We start from the raw sequence: 26,053 nt of genomic DNA on the forward strand, positions 1-26,053 counted from the left end.
TTTTATTTTTATTGTTTTTATTTTCTTTTTCTCTTTTCCTTTTTTGCCTATGTTCAGTCTGGTTTTGCTAATCCCTACTTAACGGATGCATCTGCTCCCTTCACCTACCTTAGCCCCTGTGTCTGAAGGCTCAGGCACTTAGCCTTGACCCCTGGCCTTTGCCGGAGGGTCTTTGTTCGTTCATAGTTCACACTCTATGACAAAATGTATTCTGTGTTGTTTGCATGCTCCAATGCTCATTTCCCCTGTGTGGAAATTTTGCATCTGTTCTCTTTGTGTTTCAATAAAAATCATTGTACCAGAAAGAATCCAGTATCCTTCAGTGATTGAAACCTGGAATCAAAAAGACCAGGACTAAATGTAGGATTGCCCACTATCAAAAAAAGCAGCATAGGATTAAGAGAAATTGCTGTGGAACAAAAAACCTTGGTACAGATGCACTAGTCTCCCCCCAGTGGGATGGAATCGGACACCAGAATGGACCTTATCTCAACACCAGGGAAGAGTTTCAGGAGGAAGGCCCACCAAGGCTTGTTCACAGGACACCCATTGTTTAATAGACCCAACAAGTCTAATACCTTGCACACCTTGCAAGCCACCTGATACATCTACATCCGGCAACGCCATCCCTCCAGATAGCTTTGGGATCCGTAAGATGATCTGCGATAGATGGGGTGGTTTCTGAAACCAGAGCAACGCTAGGAATGCCTGGTTTTAGGGCCTTTAAAAAGGCATACAGAATACAAATTGGCAACGCCTGTAGGAGATATAGGAGACGAGGCATGACATTTATCTTACTTATATTGCATCTCCTGAACCATGAGAATGTGCCCTTTCTTAATCACCTAGAGAAGGGGGAACGTTCAGCCCTAAAATGTTGTCCATTCATCTAGAAAGATTAGTATCCACGTACTTAATATGTGAAAAGGCCCATTTGAATGGAAAGTCAATCTTGATACGGGCCAGGTGGATAGATATTCAGGACTTCAGAGTTTTGAAAATGAATAGGAAAGTATGACAAAGCTCCTTACGTCTTTAGATAAAAGGCTTGGTAGAGAGATCAATGGATTCAAAGGGAAAAATATGAGATCATCTGCATACGCTGCAATCTTTGGAGAGAAGGGCGCACCTAATTCCATTTCAAATTCTGCACCTCCTCTCATTACACAAGCAGCTATAGGGGGCCTCGCCACAAAAAACGCTGTTCAAACAGCATATGTGCGTAGTACACTCTCTCCTTCCCTAGCTGAGCTCACTAGCAGGCTACGTTGAGGTAAAAAAACTGAATCTCATCACTAATGTTAATGAGCAAACAAAACTGCTGAGTAAGTATTGAACCCAATGTTTTAAACCATACTGTGCCCAACAATGTGTGTAGGTAGATCAAAGCAAATATGCTTTTGCAACGATTTTATATAGGGATTTGTAAAGGATGATGTACTCCCTCACATTGTCCATTTGCCTTCCCTGTCTAGTGGTTTGCATCTGATGTTACCCCACTGCAAAAAGGATGCAGACCTTTTGCTTGGAGTGAAAAACAGCAATTCCATTATCTCTAGTGGCAAAGGTAAGCCTTGGCCATGGCTCTGTTTCTTCAAGTGAGAAGTAATACTATACTGAAGAATAAGAAAATATTGTGAGCAAATGATTATACTGGGTAATTTTCAAAGCGTTATATATAATGATCTTTCACTAAGATTTTTTCAAACCCATGAAGTTACTGAGTTTGATCTTGCTTCCTGCTGTCAGGATTAAATTACACCTAGAAACCATCCTTTACCATGTCTCTTTAAATAACATACTGAGCACTAAATCCATTTGGTCTGTCATACATTTTTCATTGGCTTTAGAAAACAAAAATACAGTGACAATATTATGCATAGAGTGAAGGTTAGGGAAAAGAGAAATTGAAGACCTAAATCATATGCATTTCTTTTGTACTTATTTTTTATTAAACATCAACTGAGCACAAACCTGTTTAATAATCAACCTTGCATTAATTTGACATGCTGATCATCACTCTTTCTAATATGGCAAGAGAATATTTCCCTGGAGCCCCTCTGGCATCCCTCCGGCTATAACATCTACTCTTTGTGATGCATCACACTTCCCAAAAAATGTTTGCATATCACAAAGCATCTCTACACCTTCGTGCACAGGCCAAGAATACAATGACATTATATAGCATTAACATATTATTAAACTGGCCTACTGCATGTTAAAAAATGGTGGAAGAATGAAATTATTTTTCTACTGACTTATTCATCTATTTTTTCACTTTATTAAAAAAAGTGAATAGAATTGTGGGGTACATCACTAAACAGATCACCAGCAAGAGAAAGGAGGTCATGATACAGCTTTTTAGTTAAACTCCATTTAAAATACTTTGCCTGGTTCTGGAGACCTCACTTAAAAAAATATAGAATGCATCTAGAGATGGACAACAAAAAATGTGTCAAAAGGTTTGAGGGATAAAACATACTGTACATCAGGAAAGACTGCAGTAACTTAATATGTGTAATCTTCATGAAAGAAGGCAAAGAGGGGTTCATGATTAAAACCTTTAAATACATTAAGGGTGTAAACAAGGTTGAAGGTGGCAGAATTTTAAATATGAAGCTAAAATCAAGAACACAAGGACATGACCTCAAACTAGCAGTAGGAAAGTTAAAAACGAACCTAGTTGATGTTTGGCATAGAATTCCATCACAAAAGTTCAGCCCCGAACCCCATTGAAGTCTGTGGGACCCAAATTCAAAAAATCTAAAGCCCCCATTTTGAAGGTTTGTATGCAAGTTATTGGCCATAAAAAAGGTATAGGGGCCCAGGTACTGCACCGGAGGACATGCATCAATGCAAAAATTTGTTTTAAGAACATTGTTTTTACAGAAGCAGTGATTTTAATGAGGCTTAAAGTGAAACAATGAAACAGTGAAAACTTCATTTAAATATAGTGCCTTGGGGGTCCCCTTAGTCTGTCTGTAAAGTGGCACATCTGTATCGTGTATGGGACCTGTTGCAGCAAAACTGACATTTATAAAGAAAAAAAAATGACCTTTAAATTGCAGGCAATACAATACCATTAAACAAAATGTAAAACTTGCGCTTGGTGATAAATTAGTTGATATAGAAAAAAAATATTTTTTTTTTTTAAGAAAAACAGCGGTGAACACAAAAAAACAGATACTAGGTCTAAGTAACAGAAATGTGAAAAACAGTGCAGCGCTTACTATGAATAAATGTAACATGTGACTGAATACAATAAAGCAATTCATCAAAAAAAAATTTCAGAACTGGTGATTCCAAAATTGAACATCAATAGTAAAAACTATATATATGTATATTGTGCAATGAACAAAAAATTTAAAAATCAATTGGTTGTTAAACCAAAAAGGATGTTACTCAAAATTGGTGTGAAAGCAAAAAATTGTTTGAACCACAACTTGTTGCTGAAAAACTCAAAAGTGAAAAAATGTGAGACACAAAAATATGATTATGTGAAGCGAATCAAAAAATCAAAAAAACAAATCAAAACAAGTCCCATGCCTTGAATAGGTGAAGTGATTTACAAGGCCCCAGACACGTGGAGATAAATGTTCATTAAGTGAAACATAAAAACGTTAAAGTTGATCACAGGTGTCTCTGGTGCAGGTGCTTGACCACGTAAATTCTTTCACTACAGCAACTTAAGTGAGTAATAAAGGCTTACCAGAGCAACCATTAGTGTGCGCGGATACGAACTCCCAAACGATTAGGATCGGACAAGATCGCTCCTCCGACACTCCTCATACAAACGGATGATTCGAATCGCCTTTGGGGGCGGGAAGGTAAAACCTAACCCACACCTTCGGATGTTCCTTGAACGTCGTCCGTTCCGGTCAGTTCGGAAATTTCAAATTGGCGTGTCACCGAATGGATGAAAAAAGGGAAAAAAACGCCCAATCGTGTGATAAAGTCTAAAACACGTGGATTTTATTTTTCAGCCAGATAAGCGTTGGAAGCTACAAAATGACTCGATCGAGTCGCATAAAATTGATCGTAGAAAAGAAATGCTAGCAAAAGTATATAAGTAAATAAAAACAAGCGGATAAAATAGCACGAGGTGTAGACGTATCTACCCGACGATCGTTTATATATACGTTATATACAGCCTAAATTGAATACAAAATCCGTGTACTGAAAGGGGAAGAGGAATGGTAAATCAACCGTTGTTGATAAAACAATTGATGTCCCATTCGATATTAAGTCCCCCAGGGATGTGTGTCCCTAATTTATGGATCCAATTTGTTTCTGCCCTAGAGATAGTGCGCTTGGCATTACTGCCGTGCCAGTGCGGGATGTATTTCTCTATAGCCAAGAAGGTGGTGCCTCTTGGGTCACGGTTATGTTTTAGATCGTAGTGTTTACTAACATTGTGTTTATCGAAACCTTTGCAAATGTTAGTTATATGCTCCCCCAGGCGCACATGTAACATGCGTACCGTGCGTCCCACATATTCCAAACCACATGGACACCTAAGCAGGTACACAACGCACTTGGTGGTGCAAGTGATAAATGTTCGTATAGGGTAAGTGAGTCCAGTACCAACCGAGGTGAACTCAGTGAATCTCCTACCCCGTAATGCATTCAGTTTACAAGCTCTGCATTTCCCACAGGGGAAAAAGCCCTTCAAATCCCCAAAAAATGTGGGTCTTGTTGGGGGTTCAGGGACATTTGGAGCAATCATGTTTCGCAAGCTGGTTGCACCCCTGAAAATCACATTTGGTCTGTCGGGAAGCTCGGGGCCCAAGATTCGATCATTTTTAATAACCGACCAATGTTTCTGTAGGATTCTTTTCACAGCCCAATGTTGACTCGAAATAGCAAATACCATTGTAGGCAATACAAAAATGTTTAAAAAAAATTATGTGGGGGTCCCCCCCAATCCACACCAGGCCCTTTGGGGGGGGGGGGGGTTGCAGCAGTGTGCAGGGGTTATAGGTTGTTTTTTCTGTGGACAGACATAGATAGAAAATTACAGCATTATGTATTCAGTGATTATGTACTGCATCCACTTTTGTTTATCCTTATGTGGTCCAGGTTCCTTGCTCAGATAAGGGACTGGCATGGATTTTGTGGGGACCCCCAAGCCATTTTTTTCTAATTTTGGGGTGCAGGGTTCCCCTTAATACCCATACCAGACCTGAAGGGCCTGGTAGGGATTTTTGGGGGACCCCCACACAATTTGATGCGAGGTTCCCCTTAATATTCATACTAGACCCAAAGGGCCTGGTAATGAACTGGGGGGAATCCCACACCATTTTTGTTAAATTTTGGCTGGCATTTTTTTTTACTTTCAGTGGGGAAGCCGCTGACATCTGAAGATTCATTGGTTGTTAAGGATGTGGCAGCTGGCTTCCCGCCCCCCCCAATTAGAAATCAGCTATATACAGTGTTAACATACTAACTGCAAAACACATAAAATATCACATCACAAACGCAACAGTTGCTTTTCTGGTGCGGTTCCATTTAAATCTATTACCCGCAAATCGCATGAAAAAATTCCCCAACCATTTACAAAAACGCACTGGCCGCAAAACGGATAGTTGTGAACTATTACCATAGGAAACCATTGGAAGAAGAGACAAAGTGCGCCAGACTAAGTGCAGTATTTAAGGATGCATTTAATATAATGTAACAAACAGCCAAGTGGCTACTCACAAGGGGATGAGGTAATCAGGCATGCAAGTAAAAAGGGGGTCCGAAGTCACTGGGAGGTCTGTGGAGGAATGAGGATGACAAGGCACTGGCAAGCCGTTGAGGAAAGAAGCAGTAATGGAGCCTCTGTAGATATTTCTCTAGCTAGCAGCCTTGCAAATGTTGTGGTTGCTGCAGCATATGGTATCCTCAAAGTCTGGAAGGCCGAAAAGCCAGAACCGGCAGTGCACCTCAGCATGGAACACAAGCTCCATAGACCGGATGTGACGTAGTGACCAATCAGAAGACGCGTTTCACAACATCATTGTTTCTTCAGTTCTATCAGTCTAACCAGGAAGTCAAGTATTTATAGACAAGCAAAGTGCTGTACTGGACAACGGAGATAGTAATACATGTAGTAGTATGAAACGGGCAATGTTGCCACAATATATAACAATAATTGATTAACACCATATAAAATAATATATACCTAGAATAAAAAGAAATATCAGTATATATAATAAAAAACATATATTAAAATTAAAAATGGATATGTGTATATAAAGTAATGGGAAGGATGATAATTAAAATATAATTAAAAAATAAATAAATCAATAAAGAATTATTGTGAAAGAGACGATAATTTGAATATTATAGCCGGATGGGATGAATGTCCAACTGCAAATATGGGACTCGAATGAAAATGATTAGAAATACTATATAAAGATGTACCATATCTGTTAATTCATTATTAAATGAAAGAATGCATGTACCGTGCATGCACCATAATACATCATGTGTATAGAAAAATTAACAAAAATAAACATTCTCATCAATATATGAATGAATGAAAGAACATGTATAATAATATGCCATGCATAGGAGGAGGGAGACCAACGTATGACTATCGTATGAGTATACAAACCAAGAGGATGCATGAACATGCATATGAGTGACAACGGACATGGGAAATGCATAATCCCAAAAAATCTCCAAAGGGACATATATGCATGCTTGTATAAGCATACACACATATACATATACACCTACACACACGCATGACCACGGATGTATGAACATATTGAAAATGGCAAAGAAAAGGTGAGATCAATGATCCTAAAAAAAGATCATGGGAAATAATTAATATAATGTAGAAACTTAGAACAAATCCCACATGAACAACCCAAAAAATTAGATCAAATGACATAATTATTAATGAACCACCCGAAAGGTGTATGTATGACAAACTTGAGAACAATGTGTGTAGGGACCTAAAAAGGTATATCGTAAAGAGCAAAGCATGCATAAGCAAGTCTGTATACACACATGTACACATACATATGCACATATATATATATATATATATATATATATATATATATGCACACACATGCACACCGTAAACTCAAGATAAAAAACATTAGAAGGCAGTGTGAATTTCTATTTCCTTGTTAAGGCCATGATCTCACCTTTTCTTTGCCATTTTCAATATATTCATACATCCGTGGGCGTGTGTGTGTGTAGGTGACAATCTGTGGTGACAATCTGTATGGCTGAGTTTGCATCACACAGACATTGGATGTGATTTGCAGTGCAGGGCAAATCACATCCGATGTCAGACAGCACAGCAGTGCTAACCAGCCCTAAGGCCTCTTTCACACTGGTCCTGCGACTCCGGCATCCATAGACCTCAAGATTACACTGGCATTGCTTCAAATCACATCAAATTGGCGGCAAAAAGCGCTGCAAAATCGTGGGACTTTCAGCTCGCACAAGTGTAAAGGGGACCTCAAGTTGTATGAAAAGTCAGCCAAGTGTGAAAGGAACCTTTGAATTAGGCCCCATTTGCACTTGTGTGAACCTGTGTAATCTTGCGGTATATGGGCCTCAAGTCGCATCAAAGTCAAACCAAAGTAGTGCAGGGACAAATTTGACCCACTTGCAGGATGCACAAGTGAGAATAGTGCCTAATTCAAAGGTATTATCCATGAATCTCATTCACACTGCTGCGACCTGAAAATCACAACTTCTGGGAATGCCTGTGTAATATTGCGTCCTATGTTCCTCAAGTGACATGAAAGTCACACCAAAGTAGTACAGGGGCTACTTTGAAGTTTTTGCAACTTGAAGTAGCACAGGTATGAATGGTTATCATTGAGAATTATGGGGTACAACTTGTCATGCAACTTGGAGGTCTAGATATATTTTAATAGAAACAAGCTCTCATTTATATTTGCATAGTCTTTTCTGAGTACCACATCCACCCCCACATTGAGTAAGCACAAGTACATATCCTACACTTACCCGGCAAATGAGCAGCACCTCCTCTTTGCTAAAGAGGAACCTCGCCATGTCCACCTAGATTAGGGTTGCCACCTTTTCTTCAAGCCAAACCCAAACACTTTTTCAGCAAAAGGTAATTTTTTTAATTTATTTTTTTGCTGTAAACACTATAGGATTATAAACGACCTGGGATACATTTGGATGCTCCAAGGAGAGTAGTAATGTAATGCACAGAGCGCGCCTCGGCACACAGTAGCTGTGGTCAAATCACTCAGCCACAGCCTGGTCTGAATAGTGTGTCCAGGTTTCAGGTGAACTGAAACTCGAACACATGATTCAAAACCCGAACTGTCCGGGTGAATCCTGGACAGGTGGCAACCCTAACCTAGATGGAGATATTGACCAGCACAGGAACATCCTGGTGATTACAATGACTAATTTCCGGGTCAGAAGGTGAAACCATGCTCTTTTGATAGCAATTGGATCTCACACTATTTCATTCCATTCATTTCATTCATTGTCAAATTGCATGTCAAATCGCACCAATGTGAACCAGGGCTGACATATACAACACCGCCTATCCACCAGCTGAATTCATTACCTGCAATTCTCCACAGCTGTTATATATAAATATTCCACCTTTATCATTTACTTGCAGGTGTGCTGAAGAGATAAAATTTTTTGGTGCAAAAATACATATAGAAATTATAGGGTATAAAAGAATGATCTTGCCCTTTCCCAAAACCACCACCCCCAAAACGAATTAAAAAGAAAGAAAAGAGAAAGAAAATAAAAAAAACACAACATACAAGCGCAATAATGTACTTTTATTTTGCCAGCAGAAATAAAATTATGTACATTAATTTACTAGCTTAAAAAAAAAAATAATTCTACAGAATACATGGTGCTACATTTAGCAAAACAGTTAGCAATTGGGTTTTAAGGGCCCTACTTATAGGAGCATACAATCTAAAATTTGTCAAAAATTTGTCTAAACCTTAGAGTGGACACAGCTTTACTTTCAGTGTATGGGTAACATTTCATATTACAACTCACTCAGAAGACGAGGGGGCACCGTCCAGTATTTTATTAAGTGGAAGGGCTATGGACCTGAAGACAATTCCTGGGAACCAGAATTCAATCTCCATGCCAAGAGACTTATGCCGTGTACACACGACCGGACTTTTAGATGGACTAGGTCCGATGGTCTTCCTGACGGACTTTCGGCAGAGTTCAGACGGACTTTCCAAATGAACGGACTTGGCTAAACACAAGCACACCGAAGTCCGATGGATTGGAACATGATGACGTATGACCGGACTAGAATAAGGAAGTTCATAGTCAGTAGCCAATAGCTGCCCTAGCGTCGGTTTTCATCCGTCAGACTAAAATACAGACGAACAGATTTTTTTTTTACAATTATTTTATTTATTTCAAGAACAGGCTTGGGTACAAAGCATCAGGTACAATCAGTCAGTTGCAGCTTACACACATCTGGATATACACAGTTAGTTACATACCACAGTATCCCAGGGGTGTGTTATGGTTGGAAACAGTGCACGGCTTCCCAAGGGCAAATTAAAACATCGCTACTGGGGGTGCCTCCAGTGATCTTAATTCCCCAGTACTGCCTAGCCAGTAATGTCATGTCATAATTTAATAAAGTGAACAAGAAAAAACAGAGAGAAAGTAAACGGAAAGGGGGAGAAGAGTAAGGAAAGAGAGAAAGAGATGGGGGGGAGAGGGGATAGGTTTGCGTGGGAGATGTATCTAGCATGAGCTCGCCAAACACAGGCGGGATTCATATCTTACACCGATGTTGCACTGTATCCGAATGAGTCAATATTCAACTACAAGGGGTAGGTGTAGCAGCTCAAGTTGCCATCTAGTCATTGTCAAGGAGGGCCTGCCCCTCCTCTGAGAAGAAGTATGCATTCCATCCTGACCATGTAGCAGAGTACCGTTCCTGCTGGTATTTAGCAGAAAGAACCAAATCCTCCAGCTTGCTTGCTTCTCTTACTTTGCGCACCCACATCCCGATTGTTGGGGGGTGGGGCGACTTCCACTTAAGGGGAATACAGGCCTTGGCGGCGTCTAGGAGGTGGCGAATAATAGATTTTTTGTAAACCATCCCTGATATGTCAGATGCATGTAGGAGGAATAAGGCCGGGTCGTCCAGTATTATCCTTTCTGTAAATTTCTGAAGGATGCGCCGAACCTCTTTCCAGTAATGTTCCAGTTTGGAGCATGACCAGAAGATGTGTAGCATGGTGCCCTCTTCAATTTGACACCTCCAACAATGGTCGGAGGTGTCGGGGAACATTTTTTTCAATCTCGCTTGCGTTCTGTACCACCTAGTAAGGATCTTGAAATTAGTTTCCTGTGTTTTGGTACAGATAGATGATCTGTACGTAAACCTGAGTATGTGTTGTCTCTGTGATGTATTGAAGGTTGTAGCCAAGTCCCGTTCCCATTCCGTAATACAGGTCAAGGCGTGAGGTTCCGTAGGGATGTTAAGCAACTGGTAACAGGATGACAGCATGTGATGCATCGCTCCCGTTTCCGAGCAGAATTCCTCAAAAGGGGTAAGTGACCTAGCAAACATCCTCAGTTCCGGGAAGGCTCTAAAAAAGTGGGTAATCTGGATGGCACTCCAAAACTTCAGGCGAAACATGCCCGACTGGTCCACCAGCTCTGAAACCATAGACCAACTCCCTGTCGTTACGTATTTGCCAACACGCCCGCTGCCTGCTCTCAGTAGTTCCTGAAATCCCACATCCTCTATACCTGGGGGGAAGAGCGGGTTTCCCAGAATAGGGTAAAGGGGAGAAGTCCGAGACGAGAGGGAGGTAGAGGTAACCAGGGTCCAACAGAGTCTGGCTGTGTTGCCTATGAGTAGGTGATTTCTCACTTCTCTTGGTAGGGAGGCAAAGCACCAGGGCCACCCAGAGGTATCGGTGATTGGTCCTGTTCAATTCGGACCCAAATCTTAAGGTCAATATGTCTATTCCAGTCGATCAGCCTACTTAGGTGCATAACTTGTCAGTATTTACGCATGTCGGGGACCGCCAGTCCTCCGCCTCTGCGCCCATATGAAGTCAAAGAAAGTCCTCTGGACCTGTTTAAGATATGCGGGTGAGATGTGTATAGGTAGCGCCTGTAGGAGGTAGAGGAACTTGGGGAGAATGCTCATTTTTATAATGTTGCAACGGCCGAACCAGGAGTGGATTTCCACTTGTCTAAGAGTGACTTAACTCTCTTCAGCAGTGGGGGAAAGTTAAGTTCGAAGACCTTGTCCATCCTAGAGGGGATCAGTGTGCCTAGATAGGTCAGTGTTTTATCCATCCATTTAAACTTAAAAGCGCTCTGAAGCTGGGTGATTAGTGAATGTGGACAGTTAATCCCCATTGCCTCCGACTTAACGAAGTTAATTCATAGATTGGAGAGAACTCCATACCTCTCAAATTCCCTCACCAAGTTAGGGAGAGAAATCAAGGCATTTGTGATTGAATATAACATATCATCAACATAGGCCGAAATTTTGTGTTGGTCGTCCCCAAGTTTTATTCCATTAATGTCCTGATTCAATCTGACTGAGCAGAGAAAGGGTTTCAGTGACAGGGCGAAGAGGAGGGGCGTTAATGGGCACCCCTGACGTGTCCCATTCGTAATTTTGAAAGGATTTGATAGTATCCCATTAGCTTGAACCCGAGCAGAGGGGCAGGAGTAGATCGCAGAAATCCACTGCAGCATCTTGTTGCCAAAGCCAACGTAGCGCAAGACCGTCAACATAAAGGTCCAATACACCCTGTCAAAGGCTTTCTCCGCATCGGGGCTAAGAAAAACGCATTTTGTCTGGTATTTGTTGACTATGTGGAGAAGGTTCAGCGCCTTTGTAGTATTGTCCCTAGCTTCTCGTGTGGGTACAAAGCCCACCTGGTCTAGATGAATCAAGGTTGGGATAAACTGTTGTATCCTGTTTGCCAGTATTTTCGTAAAAAGCTCAAGGTCTAAATTGAGCAGTGAGATTGGCCGGTAACTACCGCAGGAGGATAGGTCTTTCCCTTCCTTAGGGATCACCGAAATGTGCGCCAACAAAGTGTCAAACTTCGCAGACGAGCCCAGTGCATTAAACAGCTTGACCAAATATGGGGCGAGAGACGGGAGTAGGGTCCTGTAATACTGGCCCTTCAAGCCATCTGGGCCCGGTGCTTTGCCCATCTTAATAGTACCTACTTCCATTTGGATTTCCTCGATGGTAATAGGGTTTTCGAGAATGTCTCTGTCAGCTTCTGCTATGTGGGGCATTAAGGATGCTGAAAGATAGGAGTCTATCTGTTCCTGGGGGGGGGGGGTTTGGACTGCAGGTTATATAGGGAATTATAGAATTCCCCAAATTCCTGACCTATGTCACGGGGTTTCGTGACTTTGGGTCTGTTGTGCGGCACTATATGTGGGGTATAGGTCGCCATTTTCTGCTCTCGTAATGTTCTCGCTAGTAATTTCCCGCATTTATCTCCAGCTTCATAAGAAAACCTGCTGCAGACCCGTAGCGCCGCTTTGGCCTTAAATTGGAGTACATCTGCAATTTGTGATCGTTTAGTCAAAAGTTTCCTCTCTAAAGAAGGGGATTGTACCCACTTGTGGCGGCCCTCCAGTGCTTTAAGCTCCACAAGAAGTGCCCTAAGCTGTTCAGTACGGTTCAGTTTAATTCTGGATCCATGCTTTATCAGCACTCCTCGTATAACTGCCTTGTGCACCTCCCAGATAATCCCAGGGTCACAATCAGGAGTGTCATTGGTGCTGAAGTACCATTCCAGTTCTTTAATAACGTCCATGAGGACTTCCTTGTCTTGCAGGAGGCTTTCATTCAATCTCCACTGCTTGGCCCCGGTCATCAGGGGGTCATGAAGTGCATAGGATAGAAAGATCGGGCATGGTCGGACCAGGTAATAAGACCTATCGTGGAAGCACGTACGGCATGTAACTGGGCATGAGGGACAGGGAAGTAGTCAATGCGAGAGTAGGTCTTGTGTGGAAGGGAGTAGAAGGTGAAGTCTTTTTCCCCGGGGTGAAGGAGGCGCCAAACATCAATCAGTTGGCAGTTGTGTAGGGATTGTGTTATTCGGTTACGGGAGGAGCAGGACAGCGACGACAGTCCCGAGGATGTGTCAACTGTTGGGGCCAGTGGAACATTCAGGTCTCCCCCTACAATAAGGTGGCCCTCTGAGAAGTTGGTCAGTCTATTAAGCGTCCTACTCAAGAACACCTCTTGGTGGTCATTGGGGGGCGTACAGATTAGCCAACGTAATCTTGACCTCACCCACTTTCCCCTTCACAAAAAGGAAACGACCTCCAGGATCCGCCATTGAGTCTACGAAGGTCCAAGGTATCCTCTTCGAGAGGAGGATGGACACCCCCCTTGACTTAGCCGACTGGTTCGTGGAATGGTATACTGTGGGGAACGTAGGGCTTTTAAGAACGGGCAGCTTTGTATCTCTGAAATGTGTCTCCTGTATAAAGGCTACGTCCGATTTAAGGCGGTGTAGATCTTGCAGGAGCATCCGCTGTTTCTCTGGCGTGTTAAGGCCTTTGGCATTAAGCGAGATCATGTCCAGGGTCTCCATAACACGGGTTAGGGAAGGGAGGGGATAGGATGGGGGGAGGGGGCGGTAAGGGAAAGAGGGGAGGGGTAGAAAGAAACGAGACAAAACAAAAAAAAAAAGAAAAGAAGAAAAAAAAAGGGGGAGAGAGCTAGACGGCCCTGTAAGATTACAGCAGCCCAAAGTAACTTATAAATAGGGCAAAGTATTACCAAAACGCTCTCCAGTGAATCACTGGGGGATAAGCGCCAACCTACAAGGGAGAGAGGCTAGACAGGACCAAGAAGGGAGCCCCCTGCCCACCCCACCCACCCAAGCATTAGTAGATGGTCAAAAAATAAAAAAAAATTTAAAAAAACACAAAGAGAAAACATCATATGACAGCAAATAATATAACTATAATGTATTATAGGTGAATGTACATTTAACAAGTATTTCGATTCCGCTAGGAAAAGAAAAACAGAAAACGAAAATAACGGCACCAGTGAGAGCTTGGACCCCCCCCTAGACCTCTCGTCATCTACGTGGGGGTTATGGCCAGGTTCCACCATCTGAGGTCACTCTAATTCCGCCCCCCTGTCCGCGAATACAGCCTAAATTGTTGCAGGTGAACAAAACAAAAAAGAAACAGACCAACATTGCGGCTCGCCGACTCCGGGTGTCCACCCCCCATCCCCCCGTATCCTTCACTCCGCAAGGTCTGGTGTCCCCCCCCCGCGCCAACCCCAGGCAATGTACACCTGTAGTTGGGCTGCAAGATAGGCAGCTCCCCATGGCGTGTCCCCCTCCCCCGGGGGAAAAAGGAGGTCAACACAAGTCTCCGGAGGCGGATATACGACTACTGCTCATTGTTGCAGTGTTCCCCCCATTTTGTCAGTCAAAATCTTACTCACGGCTGTCAAGTCGAACCGTCTACAAGAGCCTTAGTCTCAGCTGCTGTTATGCCAGTAGATACGTTGTGGGACACATGTTTTGCAGCCGCATTCGCTCCTCTTCTGTGCAGCCCAAGGAGCACCTGCGTGGAGAGGGGCAATGGGGAAGCAGGCGGGGCGCCCAGAAGCGGGTAGCATGGAAAGGGTCACAGCACCGGGCATTTCGGCACCTTGCGTGAAGGGGATCCCATCGGCCATCAGGGTCAGCTCGGGGGCGGGGGGGGGGAGAGACTGGTACACCCCGCAACAGAAAAAGCTGATACATACCGGCCAACAAATGGGGCACATTTACGTGGAAGTCAAAAGTGTAAAGAAGGAGGGAGGGGGGGACAGCTCACAAAGCATCAGCTCACTCAGGTTTCACGTTGATCAGGGGAGGACGCTCGGGATCTCCTCCTCCCTCTCTGCGGGCGTGCAGGTAGGGGTCCCCGGAATGCAACAGTGCCAGGGCAGGACTTAGGGTGGTGGGGGCCCCTGGGCTTGAGTCACTTTCGGGCCCTACCTTCTATACATTACCGTATTTATCGGTGTATAACACATGCTGGCATATAACACGCACTCCAAGTTTAGGAGGGAATTTTAAGGAAAAAGCTTTTAGGAGGGAAGTTTAAGGAAAAAAACTTACATTTAAATGCTCATCAATGCAGCCTTATCAGTGTCCATCTGCAGCCTTGCCCATCCATCTGCAGCCTTGTCCAGTGTCATTGTAGCCTTGTCAGTGTAATTTGCAGGCTTGTCATTGAAGTCTTGAAGTTTAAAAATGGCGCTGCCGAGATACAGAGTCCTGTGTATCTCGGCCGCTCTCGGGCCCTCTCGCAGTCCCGAGCGGAGCCGAGAGTAGTCGAGTGTACTCGGCTCGGCTCACAGTCACGCCCAGTCCCTGTGTTATGTCCATCATAGGGCGGGACTGGGCATAACTGTGAGCGGAGCCGAGCCGGGTACACTCAGCTATGTATCTTGGCGGGGCCCCCTATTGGGTGGGGCCCATGGGCTTGAGCCCAGTCAAGCCCAATGGTAAGTCCTACCCTGAACAGTGCCCACTCAACCGGAAGATCTCGGAAGATACTGTAGCCAGTCCGGGACCTGGATGGGGGGTGTGCCCAAAAAAGAGAACAGGTCCGGCAAATCCGCCGTTGTGCGTAGCCTGAAGGAGGATGAGTCCTTCTTAATCAGGACGGTGAATGGGTATCCCCAGCGGTATGTGCAGCCATGCCTTCTCACCAGCTCTAGTACTGGGCGGAGGAGAGCTCTGCGGTGCAGGGTAGCTCTTGACAGGTCGGGTAGGATTTTAACCTGAGTCCCATCAAAGTCCACTTCTCCATGGTCCCAGGCTCTGCGGGAGATTTCCTCTTTCTTGATGTAGTGATGCAATCGGCATATCACATCCCGCGGACGTGCGGGGTCAGCAGATCTCGGTCCTAAAGCCCTGTGCACTCTATCAAGTTCTAGCAATGATGGAGGGGGGTCTAGAAGCTTCTGAAAAATAGCAATGACTGTAGCCCTCAGATCCTCCGCGACCGTGGCCTCCGGAATGCCGCGAAGCGGCAGGTTGTTCCTGCGGCTGCGATCTTCAATGTCTTCCAGATGCAATTGAAGTTCAATAGAGGCATACAAATGTGCGGCTTAAGACCATTCCAGGTCTATCACTCTCTGTGTCAGGGATAAGAGAGATGTTTCTCCGGAGGTCACTCTGTCCAAGAGACCCTGCACCTCCTCCCGCACTTCATGCAGATCTCTCCGATGTGTCTCTTTTATCCGGAGGATGAGAGCCTCTATCTCCGCTTTAGTAGGAAGAGCTTGTAACAGGGAGCGAATGTCCTGGTCTAAGTGATCAGGTCCCGGGGTCTGCGGGGGGTCTTGCGAGTCAGCTCGGAAGTCTGTCGGTGTCCCCATGAGGATGGCTGTGGGAGCCGATGCGCTGGGGGACGGAGAATGTGAGTGGGAGGCCTGGGCCTCCGGGGCCAAACCACGTGCAGTCGCTATTGTGGCGCTTGGGGATGTCCGGTGTAATTGAGAAAATAGTTGCTGGATATCGTTCCTGGGGAGATTGTAGCGGTTCCCCCTAGTTGTTGCTCTTGTCCCGTGCCTCCTTGCTGAGCACATTCCTATGATAGTAGAATGTAAAGCTGAGGTAGGTGAGGGGAGGCCGGGAGCTCAACAAAATTGCGACTCTACTCAGCCATGTCCAGGCCACGCCCCCGAACAGATCTTTTGACCGGACTCGAGTCCTTCGGAAAGATTTGAAACATGTTTTATTTCTAGGTCCGTTGGACTTTTGGGAAAAAAAGTCAGCTGGAGCCCACACATGAGCGAATTGTCCGACAGATTCTGGTCCGCCAGACCTAGTCTGTCGGAAAGACCGATCATGTGTACGCAGCATAATATGGACTTTCTTCCAGGCTCCCCCCGATAAGATGCTGAAAATGGGCATTCAGAGGTTGCCCAATGTAAGAGAAACCCGGGTAACAAGCATGCAGTGGTGCTCAGGCATGGACATTCCAAAAGATGCACAAGAAAGGACATGTACTGGCACATGTGTGAGTGCAGGCGCGAGACGGCGCGCACATAGGTGTGAGCATTGGTGTGCACTCGTTGGCACGAGTCCACCTATTTAAACCTGCCAGTGACATGCACACTTTGCTAAGTGGTCTTTTCAGCTAGTGCCAGTTTACCAGATCTGTACAAGTTTCCTGTATCCCGACTCAGCTTGCCTGAACCTTCCGTTTGACCTCTGCCTGCCTACTTGTGACCTCGGCTTGTGTTTGACTCCGCTTCTGCATGATGTTCCTCTCTGCTTCATTGCCTGACTGTGTTCCGAAACTGGCCTGTGCCCCGTCTCTGCCTCTGCCTCACGACTCGGTACCTGCTCTGTCCGGCTGTTGATGACCCCCTGGTTTACGTCCCGGCTACGCTTCCAGCTGCTGATCCAGCAACATGGAGCTCCTGTTCTCAGTTCCGGCCCAGCGCACTCCAGCCACCTGGTTCCTGCCCAGACCCAGCCTAAGCCATCTACCACATCAGCCCTTGTGCCACTCTGTGTCCTCCACTCCCTGTCTTCACTACCGGGGGTGTTGGACATGAGGTGCAAGAGAAGACCCCTCTACAGCTCGATCTCCACCAGGTGGGTGATATGGGCATTTGTCTATATGCACAATATCATTTCTTCTCCCCTACAAATCACAGCAAAAAACCTGGCCTTCTCAGGCCAAACGAACCCCCATACTGCAGCCCTTTAAATAAGATAAGTTGTATTGTTAGAATACTGACACACACCCAATATAAATACACACCCACCAGTATCTTTCAATGTCCCTTTATGTATGTCTAAAGTGATTGCACCTGATGAGCAGGAACACGTAATACTATTTTCAACTGTGTTAGCCCTTGGCTATGTGCATTAAATCTCCAACTACTGGCCAAAAATCGAAGTCCATTTGCATGCACATAAACAAAGCAACAGTTTTCTAAGCATATGTTCCTGTGCAGTATAAACCCTACAATTTTTAACATCCAAGTCCCTGGGCATGATTAGTGCTAGCAAACATTAACATCAGTCCCTGGCTGCATTGAGCTTCCAATATAAAGTCCAAAACGAACTTTCTTACATTAGAGACTATTTCAACAGGAGACAAATAAAATGCCAGCATGTCTTTGGATTGTGGGGAGAAACCCACACAGGGAGAACAAATAAACTTCAACACAAGCATTAGCATGTTGGGGAATTGAACCAGCAACCCCAGTGCTACTAGACGGAATTGCTACCCATTTAGCCAGCATGCAGCCTCACACATGTTGTCTACATCTCTGTGGTGTGAACCAGCCCTAAGTCCATAGCCATGCTTAGTGTCACAAGCAATATACTATATATTGTCCGAAGTATTGGGACTCCTGCCTTTATATGCACATGAACTGTAATCCCAATCTTAGTCTGTAGGGTTCAAAATTAATTTGGCCCAGCCTTTGCAGTTATAACAGCCTCAACTCTTCTGGGAATGATGTCCACAAAGTTTAGGAATGTGTCTATGGGAATGTTTGACCATTCTTCCATAAGTGCATTTGTGAGGTCAGGCACTGATATTGGACGAGAAGGCCTGACTTATAGTCTCCGCTCTAATTCATCCCCAAGGTTTTCTGTTGTGTTATGGGTTAGGACTCTGTGCAGGACAGTCAAGTTCCTCCACCCCAAACTTACTCATCAATATCTTTATGGACCTTGCTTTCTGCACTGGTCCAAATCATTTGATGGAGGGGGGATTATGGTGTGGAGTTGTTTTTCAGGAGTTGGGCTTGGCCTCCTAGTTCTAGTGAAGGGAACTCTTAAGGCATTAGCATACCAAGACATTTTGGACAATTTCATTCTCCCAACTGTGGGAACAGTTTGGGGATGGCATACTGCATTACTTTTGACATACAGGTGATGGAATTACATTACTTGAGTTATTCTGTGATATTTGGTGGTTCTTTGTGGGTGAGTTTAGAATAATGATATTACCCTCAAATTTTTGAGAATTGAATTCTGATTTCTGATGTTGACACGTATCACATTTTTTGGGCTTAAATTATGATTATTTGGAAATAATAAAAGGAACAAAAAATTGTGACTCATTTTAAATTTGAATTAGCAATGGTATTGTTTGTGGTTTGTAAAGACACCTATGTCAATTTGGGTAAAGATTGCTGCGAGATGGAGACCAGAGTAACAAATGACCAAAACATAAAAACATTCCACATTCTAGCGTTCTTAAAAACAAAATAGATTGAGTAGAAGCAACAAGGTTGCAAAGAAAAAATTAATAAAAAGCACAAAAAATTGTCTCATTTTAAATTTGCATCAGCAATGGCATTGTTTGTGATTGTAAAGACACCTGTATCAGTTTGGGTAAAGATTGTTGTGAGAGTAACAAGTGACCAAAACATCAAAACATTCCACATACTAGCATTCTTAAAAACAAAATAGATTAAATAGAAGCAACAATGTTGCAAAGGAAAATTTATTTCAGAGAAAGATACATTTCATCTCAACATTAAAAATATTTATGTGGGGAAGTTACAATTGTATCAGTGGAATCAATGGCTAAAACTTGCATTGGACTATAATAGCGCCGGTTTTCATTACCAAAAAAAGCTGTTTAACACAGTGTTCATTCTGGTATTTACTATAGCGTCATTTAGAAAAAGACATTGGACCCCAAAGTTAAAGCGGATGTCCTGCGGGATTTGGAGCAGTTTTTCTAGAGCAATGGGTTCCCCATCCTCTATCGGTATGGGCCACGCATAAATGTGTCGTTAGAGGGATTTTAATCAAACATGGGCACAGGCTCAAAGCAGCTAGGGCGAAAACTCTAACCAAACTGCTCACCAAATTACATGACTGCGAAAAACGCCACAAATCCCACCCAGATAGAACAATAGAGACAGAAGTGACAACACTCCATGAACAAATTAGGCAACACTCTCTATATCAGTCCAAATTTAAGCTTCTTCGAGCTCTAAGATCCTTCTACGAATATGGAGATAAATGCAGCAGATCATTAGCGAATGCCTTGTGAATCCAACGCAATGCGTCCTATATTCTAGCCCTATCCACTCCTACTCGGGCCAAAATTTACGACCCGGCAGAGATGGCTGAGGCCTTCGGTCCTTTTATGAGGCCCTTTATAAACTTCATGCCCAACCAGGGGCAGCCCAGCCCCGAGACAGGCTAGACGCAATGGAGACTTACATCGCTGAAGGGAACCTGCCTTCTCTTAATGAGGAGGAAGTGGAGGCACTTTCACAGCCTATAACTATAGAGGAGTTTGCGTGTACCCTGGCGGGGGCTCCCGGGGGGAGGCCGCCAGGGCCGGATGACTTCACTATATTCTACTACAAGGCATTCCAAGCCCAATTAGGAGCCTACTTTGTCACGGCCTTCAACGCAATATTGGACAAGCATAATATACCCCCAGATCTCCTGCGGGCCAGTATATCAGTTATTCCCAAACCTAAAAATAACCCGCTTCTCTGTTTGAGCTTTAGGCCCATCTCCTTACTCAATTGTGACATCAAATTGTTTACAAAAATACTGGCGGAGAGACTGGGTCCCGTTCTCCAATGGATAGTCCCGATGGATCAGGTCGGCTTTATTCGCAACACAGAGGTGAGGGACAATACCAAAAGGATGATAGATGTAGTGGCAAGGGCCAAACAGCTTAAAGTTCCGCTCATCCTGTTATCTACAGATGCTGAAAAGGCATTTGACAGGGTGAGCTGGGCCTTTTTACTAGCCACACTACGGCGTCTGGGCATGCCAACTGCCATGCTGTCGTGGATCGCCGCCATTTACTTATCCCCTACTGCCTCGGTCAGAGTTAACGGAGTGGCATCCAGCCCCTTCAAGATTGGCAATGGTACAAGGCAGGGATGCCTGCTTTCCCCGCTTCTCTTTATCCTTACTTTAGAGCCCCTTCTGCAACACATCAGGCTTCATCCGGATATTCGAGGACTGGAGTCCAACTCATATCACCACAAAGTTGCTGCATATGCAGATGACTTATTATTCTATATTTCAGAACCTACATCTCTTCCAATCCTCCTGGCAGAGATATACGCCAATATGGCAACCTATTAGATTTCAAAATCAACTTACAGAAATCAGAGGCGCTGAATGTTTCCCTTGCTCCCAGTTTGCAGATCTTCTACTACTGCTACTATCTCAAAATGATAAATTCCATATGGGTTTCAGGTGTATTTGTTTATTGATCCCACTTTTCCCCCCTTGGAATATATGACCCACACATAGTGTGGTGAGCGAAGGTAGTCCCCTGAGGAGGGGAATCCCCCTCATGTCAGGTCTACCTGATAGTTTTACCTTGAACTGTTTTGATGACAAATGATAGTATTACTACAAGTTGATAACAAATGAAACTGTCCCGCTGTTTCGTGTGAGTTTTAAAACTGTATGTGGACCATTGGTATGGGGTAGATAACGGGAAAAGTTGATTATCATGTTTGCTTTATGTTTGTTTGTACACCCTGCAATCCTTAAATAAAAAATTAAAAAATAAATAAATAAAAAAGACATTGGAGCTAAAATAAGAGCTATTTGCAGGTCTGAGCATGCTCAGTTGTGTTGGCATCTAGTTGAACAAAAGCGGGAAATGTATCACTTCTCAGACTTTTAAAGATATTTCAGTGCAGAAATCACTTTTTCACACAGTATAAAAGCAGATTATCTTTAAATAATATACCACATAGTTCAGTACCATTTAGGCAATTATATCATGCTCTAAACATTATTTCCATGTGTACTACTCCAGGTTTCTAGCAGAGTAAGGGTTTGGGCACTATTTGGTTTTAGGGAACTATAGTAAATTCGATTTTGGGAGTATTTTTTTTACCAGTGCTATAGTGAATAACGTTTTAGTCATAATTAGCATGATTAGCGCTATGGTTAATGACCCCCAGAATGTACAGTAAAGAGGAACTGCATTCTGCTAACATAATTTGTAATAAAACATCTTTCCCATTCTGAAGCTTCCCTTCAACCACTTTGCATATTATTTTATTCATACTCTGATTCTGTACAAATATGCTGCAGAAATCTCCCTCCGCTGAGTCTGGTTGCAACCATTTTAACTGTGGGCAGCTGAAGCTGCTGACTGTTCACTTCCTGGATTTACACAGACACACAGAGGCACCAGCTCTATAGCTTTCATTGGCCTTCTTATGACTCACCCCCCCCCCCCCCTTCCCTTCCTGGCAAACGTTCACGAGAGAGAGAGAGAGAGAGAGAGAGAGCTGTGCATGATGTCATAAGCCTAGGCTTTTTACCAGACAACAAACAGTAAGAGGGCTGTATAGGGTATTTACTGCCAGAAAAAAAAATGTTTACTATCCAAAGTTAAAACAACCAGGGCAGAGGATTTAATAGATGGAAAGATGAAAAAATGACTGAAGTTCCACTTTAAGTGGTTATAGATTCAAGCCCCAGGACTGACTTTGTTTACCTAGACACTTTAAATCAATGTAGTATATATCTGAGAGGTGACTCCATATTTCTCAGAAACCAAGATCTACAATGTCACATTTTAGTTGCGACATTTTTCCAGCTGAAAAATAATACAACAGAATTATTTAGAAATAATGGCTCTTTATGAGAACAGCTATGTTCAAATGAAAGTATTTGGTCCAAAAACATTCATAAAAAGTTAAAGTTGTGGCATATTCAGTTGTTCTGATCAGTTCTCTAATGCCGCGTACACACGATCGAAATTTTGGTCGGAAAAAGCTCTGATGGTTTTTCCGACAGGCATCCCAGTCTTAGTCTGTGGGGTTTAATATTGTGTTGGTCCACCCTTTGCAGCTATAACAGCTTCAACTCTTCTGGGAAGGCTGTCCACAAGGTTTAGGAGTGTGTCTATGGGAATGTTTGACCATTCTTCCAGAAGCGCATTTGTGAGGTTAGGCACTGATGTTGGACGTGAAGGCCTGGCTCATAGTCTCCATTCTAATTCATCCCAATGGTGTTATATCAGGTTGAGGTCAGTCCAGTCAAGTTTCTCCACCCCAAACTCACTCATTCATGTCTTTATGGACCTTGTTTTGTGCACTGGTGCGCAGTCATGTTGGAACAGGAAGGGGCCTTCCCCAAACTGTTCCCACAAAGTTGGGAACATGAAATTGTCCAAAATATCTTGGTATGCTGACGCCTTAAGAGTTCCCTTCACTAGAACTAAGGGTCCAAGCCTAACCCCCGAAAAACAACCCTACATTATAATCCCCTCCACCAAATTATTTGGACCAATGCTCAAAGCAAGGTTCATAAAGACATTGATGAGCGAGTTTGTCTTTTAATACAACCAAACTGATGGTGCACAAATATACTGGCCCTCCTTGTGTACCCCACTGCGCTTGTGGACAAGTGAACAAATTCTAACTACAGCCGCCACTTAATAAATCAAAAACTGTGAATATATATACCTAGCTCCCAATGAAGATAGGATATATGGCGCTAAATGAAAATATAACCTAGATAGTGATTAAATATAAAATCAATGCATACTACTAAATTATGTGCAAAACCACATAGAAACAGTGAATGCAGCTGAAGACACCGCTCACTGTATCATGGAGTGAATACAAGATAAAGAAAAAATATGTAGTGCAGAAATATAACAATGTGCAACATAAATGTAGCACTGACCCCTGATGGAGCGGATGATTTGATTTGGGCCTGCACTCTAGCAACAACACCCCACTAACTTGCCTCAGTCCCCTTGACACAGCTGTGGTGCAATACAATACAGTACAGTATAATACAATGCAAGGTACCTGTATTGTAACCTCAGGATCCGCTGGCTCCACCTGCTGGGAGAAAACAATACGCCATACAACTGGATACTTAAACAACAGTGTATTTTACTGCGAAAATATTCAAAGAGGTGATTACAGTAATTGTGCTGTCATCCCAACATAGGACGACAGCCCAATGGATTTCAATATAAACAATTTCAAACAATATATATATATATATATATATATATATATATATACCCGGGAGCTCCCCCTACTCTTTTAAACTATGCATGAGATCTCACTAAATGTACTTGGTCGGGGGGGCGTGTCCAAGATGGCGACCGGAGTGGAAGCATAGTGCGGGAGCTCCGTGATCCGTGCTGCTAAACATCCTATTTCCCTGCAGATAACACTACCATCGGGGTCCCTGGGTCCCAGATACTGATCCCCCGGTGTGGTATGCCCAGCAAAAAGAAGTACGGGACCCCACTGAAAGCCGTTACGCCGCGTGGCCTACCTCGTGGTGGAGGACCTCGGCCCTGCGTGCTCTCGGATATGGAGTCGCCAGCCGCTGATGCAGACCCTGCTGACCCTGAACTCCGGGACCAGGATACGTTTTCTGCTCTTATGCAGGCCATTAGCACGTGCCAAACCGCGCTGACGGCGAAAATAGACACCATTCAGCTTGAGATGGGACTGATTAGGAAAGATATGGACAAGTTTCGCTCTAGGGTAACGGAGGTCGAAAACCGCGTGGGGACGGTGGAGGATACCCTTGCAGAACATACCGCCTCCCTCCATTCTCTTACTACTAAAGTCCACGCATTGGAGTATCGTGCGGAGGACGCTGAGAATCGTAATAGGAGAAACAATCTCCGGGTCATTGGCTTACCGGGATCCGAAGGCTCCAACCCTGCAGCCTACATTGAACGTCTGTTCCGTCAGCTATTCCCCCAGGCGGCCTTCTCGCTGTTTTTTGCGGTCGAAAGAGCGCACAGAATGCCGGCGGCTAGGGGTCCTCCTGGAGCCCCCCCTCGTACACTTATTCTACGCCTCCTCAATTACAGAGATCGGGACCTGGTGTTGAGAGAGAGCAGAAATGTGGAGGACCTCCGCTTCGAGGGAACCCGACTCATGATATTCCCGGACTTCTCTGTGGAAACACAAAAGCAGCGGAAGCAGTTCGACCATGTAAAGATGACCCTACGGCAGAAGGGCCTGAAGTATAGCATGCTCTTCCCGGCACGCCTTCGAGTACAGGATGGGGAGTCCTATCGGTTTTTCACCTCGCCCGAAGATGCATCCAACTGGTTGGAGTCCCTGCCACGTCGTTAACTGGTGAGGCCGTTCTTTGCTCCTATTTACCTTACTCTTGCTGACTCCGATGGTTCCTTCCTACAACCGTTGCCGCCTTGACCTGCGCTGCTCATTCCACCCTGCTTCAGAGGACTGTCCTGCTACTGGCTCTGGGGTTCCCCTATCCCTGTCTGTGGTCCCCCCCCCTCATTTTTTTATTTTCTCTTTTTTACCAGTTTACCTTTTTGCCTTCCCCTTTCCCCATCCCTTTTCGATCAGCCTGTGGGACATGGAACATTACTTATGGTTGGCTATGCACTCATTGCCTGTCCTTGGGGATGGAGTAGGGGGACTTTAATGCTTGGCTGCTTGTGGGTTATTGCGGTGTGCGATTGCCGGGAGAATGCTTGCCCCTTTTTTTTCCCACATTCCGGTAATCTCAAGAACTGTGCCCCCGGACCTGTCTGTCCGGGTGACTCCCTATCCGCAGGGAGGTTGATAATATGGACTGTTTATCCACCTGACTCTGCGGTGGCGGATTGATCGTGAATGACTTTTACTGTGCCTTCTAGGCGTTCTCTTGGTACATTGCTCTCCAGGGACTGAGACTTATGTGTTTTTTGGGATTTCAAACGCACCCAAGTTGGGGGGGTAGCGTGGGGTGGGGGGAGGGGGGGTTGGTTGGTTTTAATGGGTTTAATACTTGGTTTTATGTTTTGGGTAGATTGTATGCACTTTTCTCGCTGCACCGTAACATGCAGGAGCTCTCCAGCTTCTGGTTTGGAGTTCTGCTTCTCTATTTCAGTCTTGGGCTGTGGAGGAGGGGAGGGGGAGTCGGGGCTGGGACTGTAATGTTCTTGTTTTCTTTACTATGGCCCCCCTAAGGTTGATCTCCTGGAATGTGCGGGGGATGAACTCCAAAATTAAACGATCCCTGGTTTTTACTTACCTGAAGAAGTATCTCCCGCACATCTGTATCTTACAGGA

Source organism: Lithobates pipiens, unplaced genomic scaffold (assembly GCF_037356315.1).
Source record: "Lithobates pipiens isolate NorthernLeopardFrog02 unplaced genomic scaffold, aLitPip1_a1.2 Scaffold_19, whole genome shotgun sequence".
Classification (NCBI taxonomy): domain Eukaryota; kingdom Metazoa; phylum Chordata; class Amphibia; order Anura; family Ranidae; genus Lithobates; species Lithobates pipiens.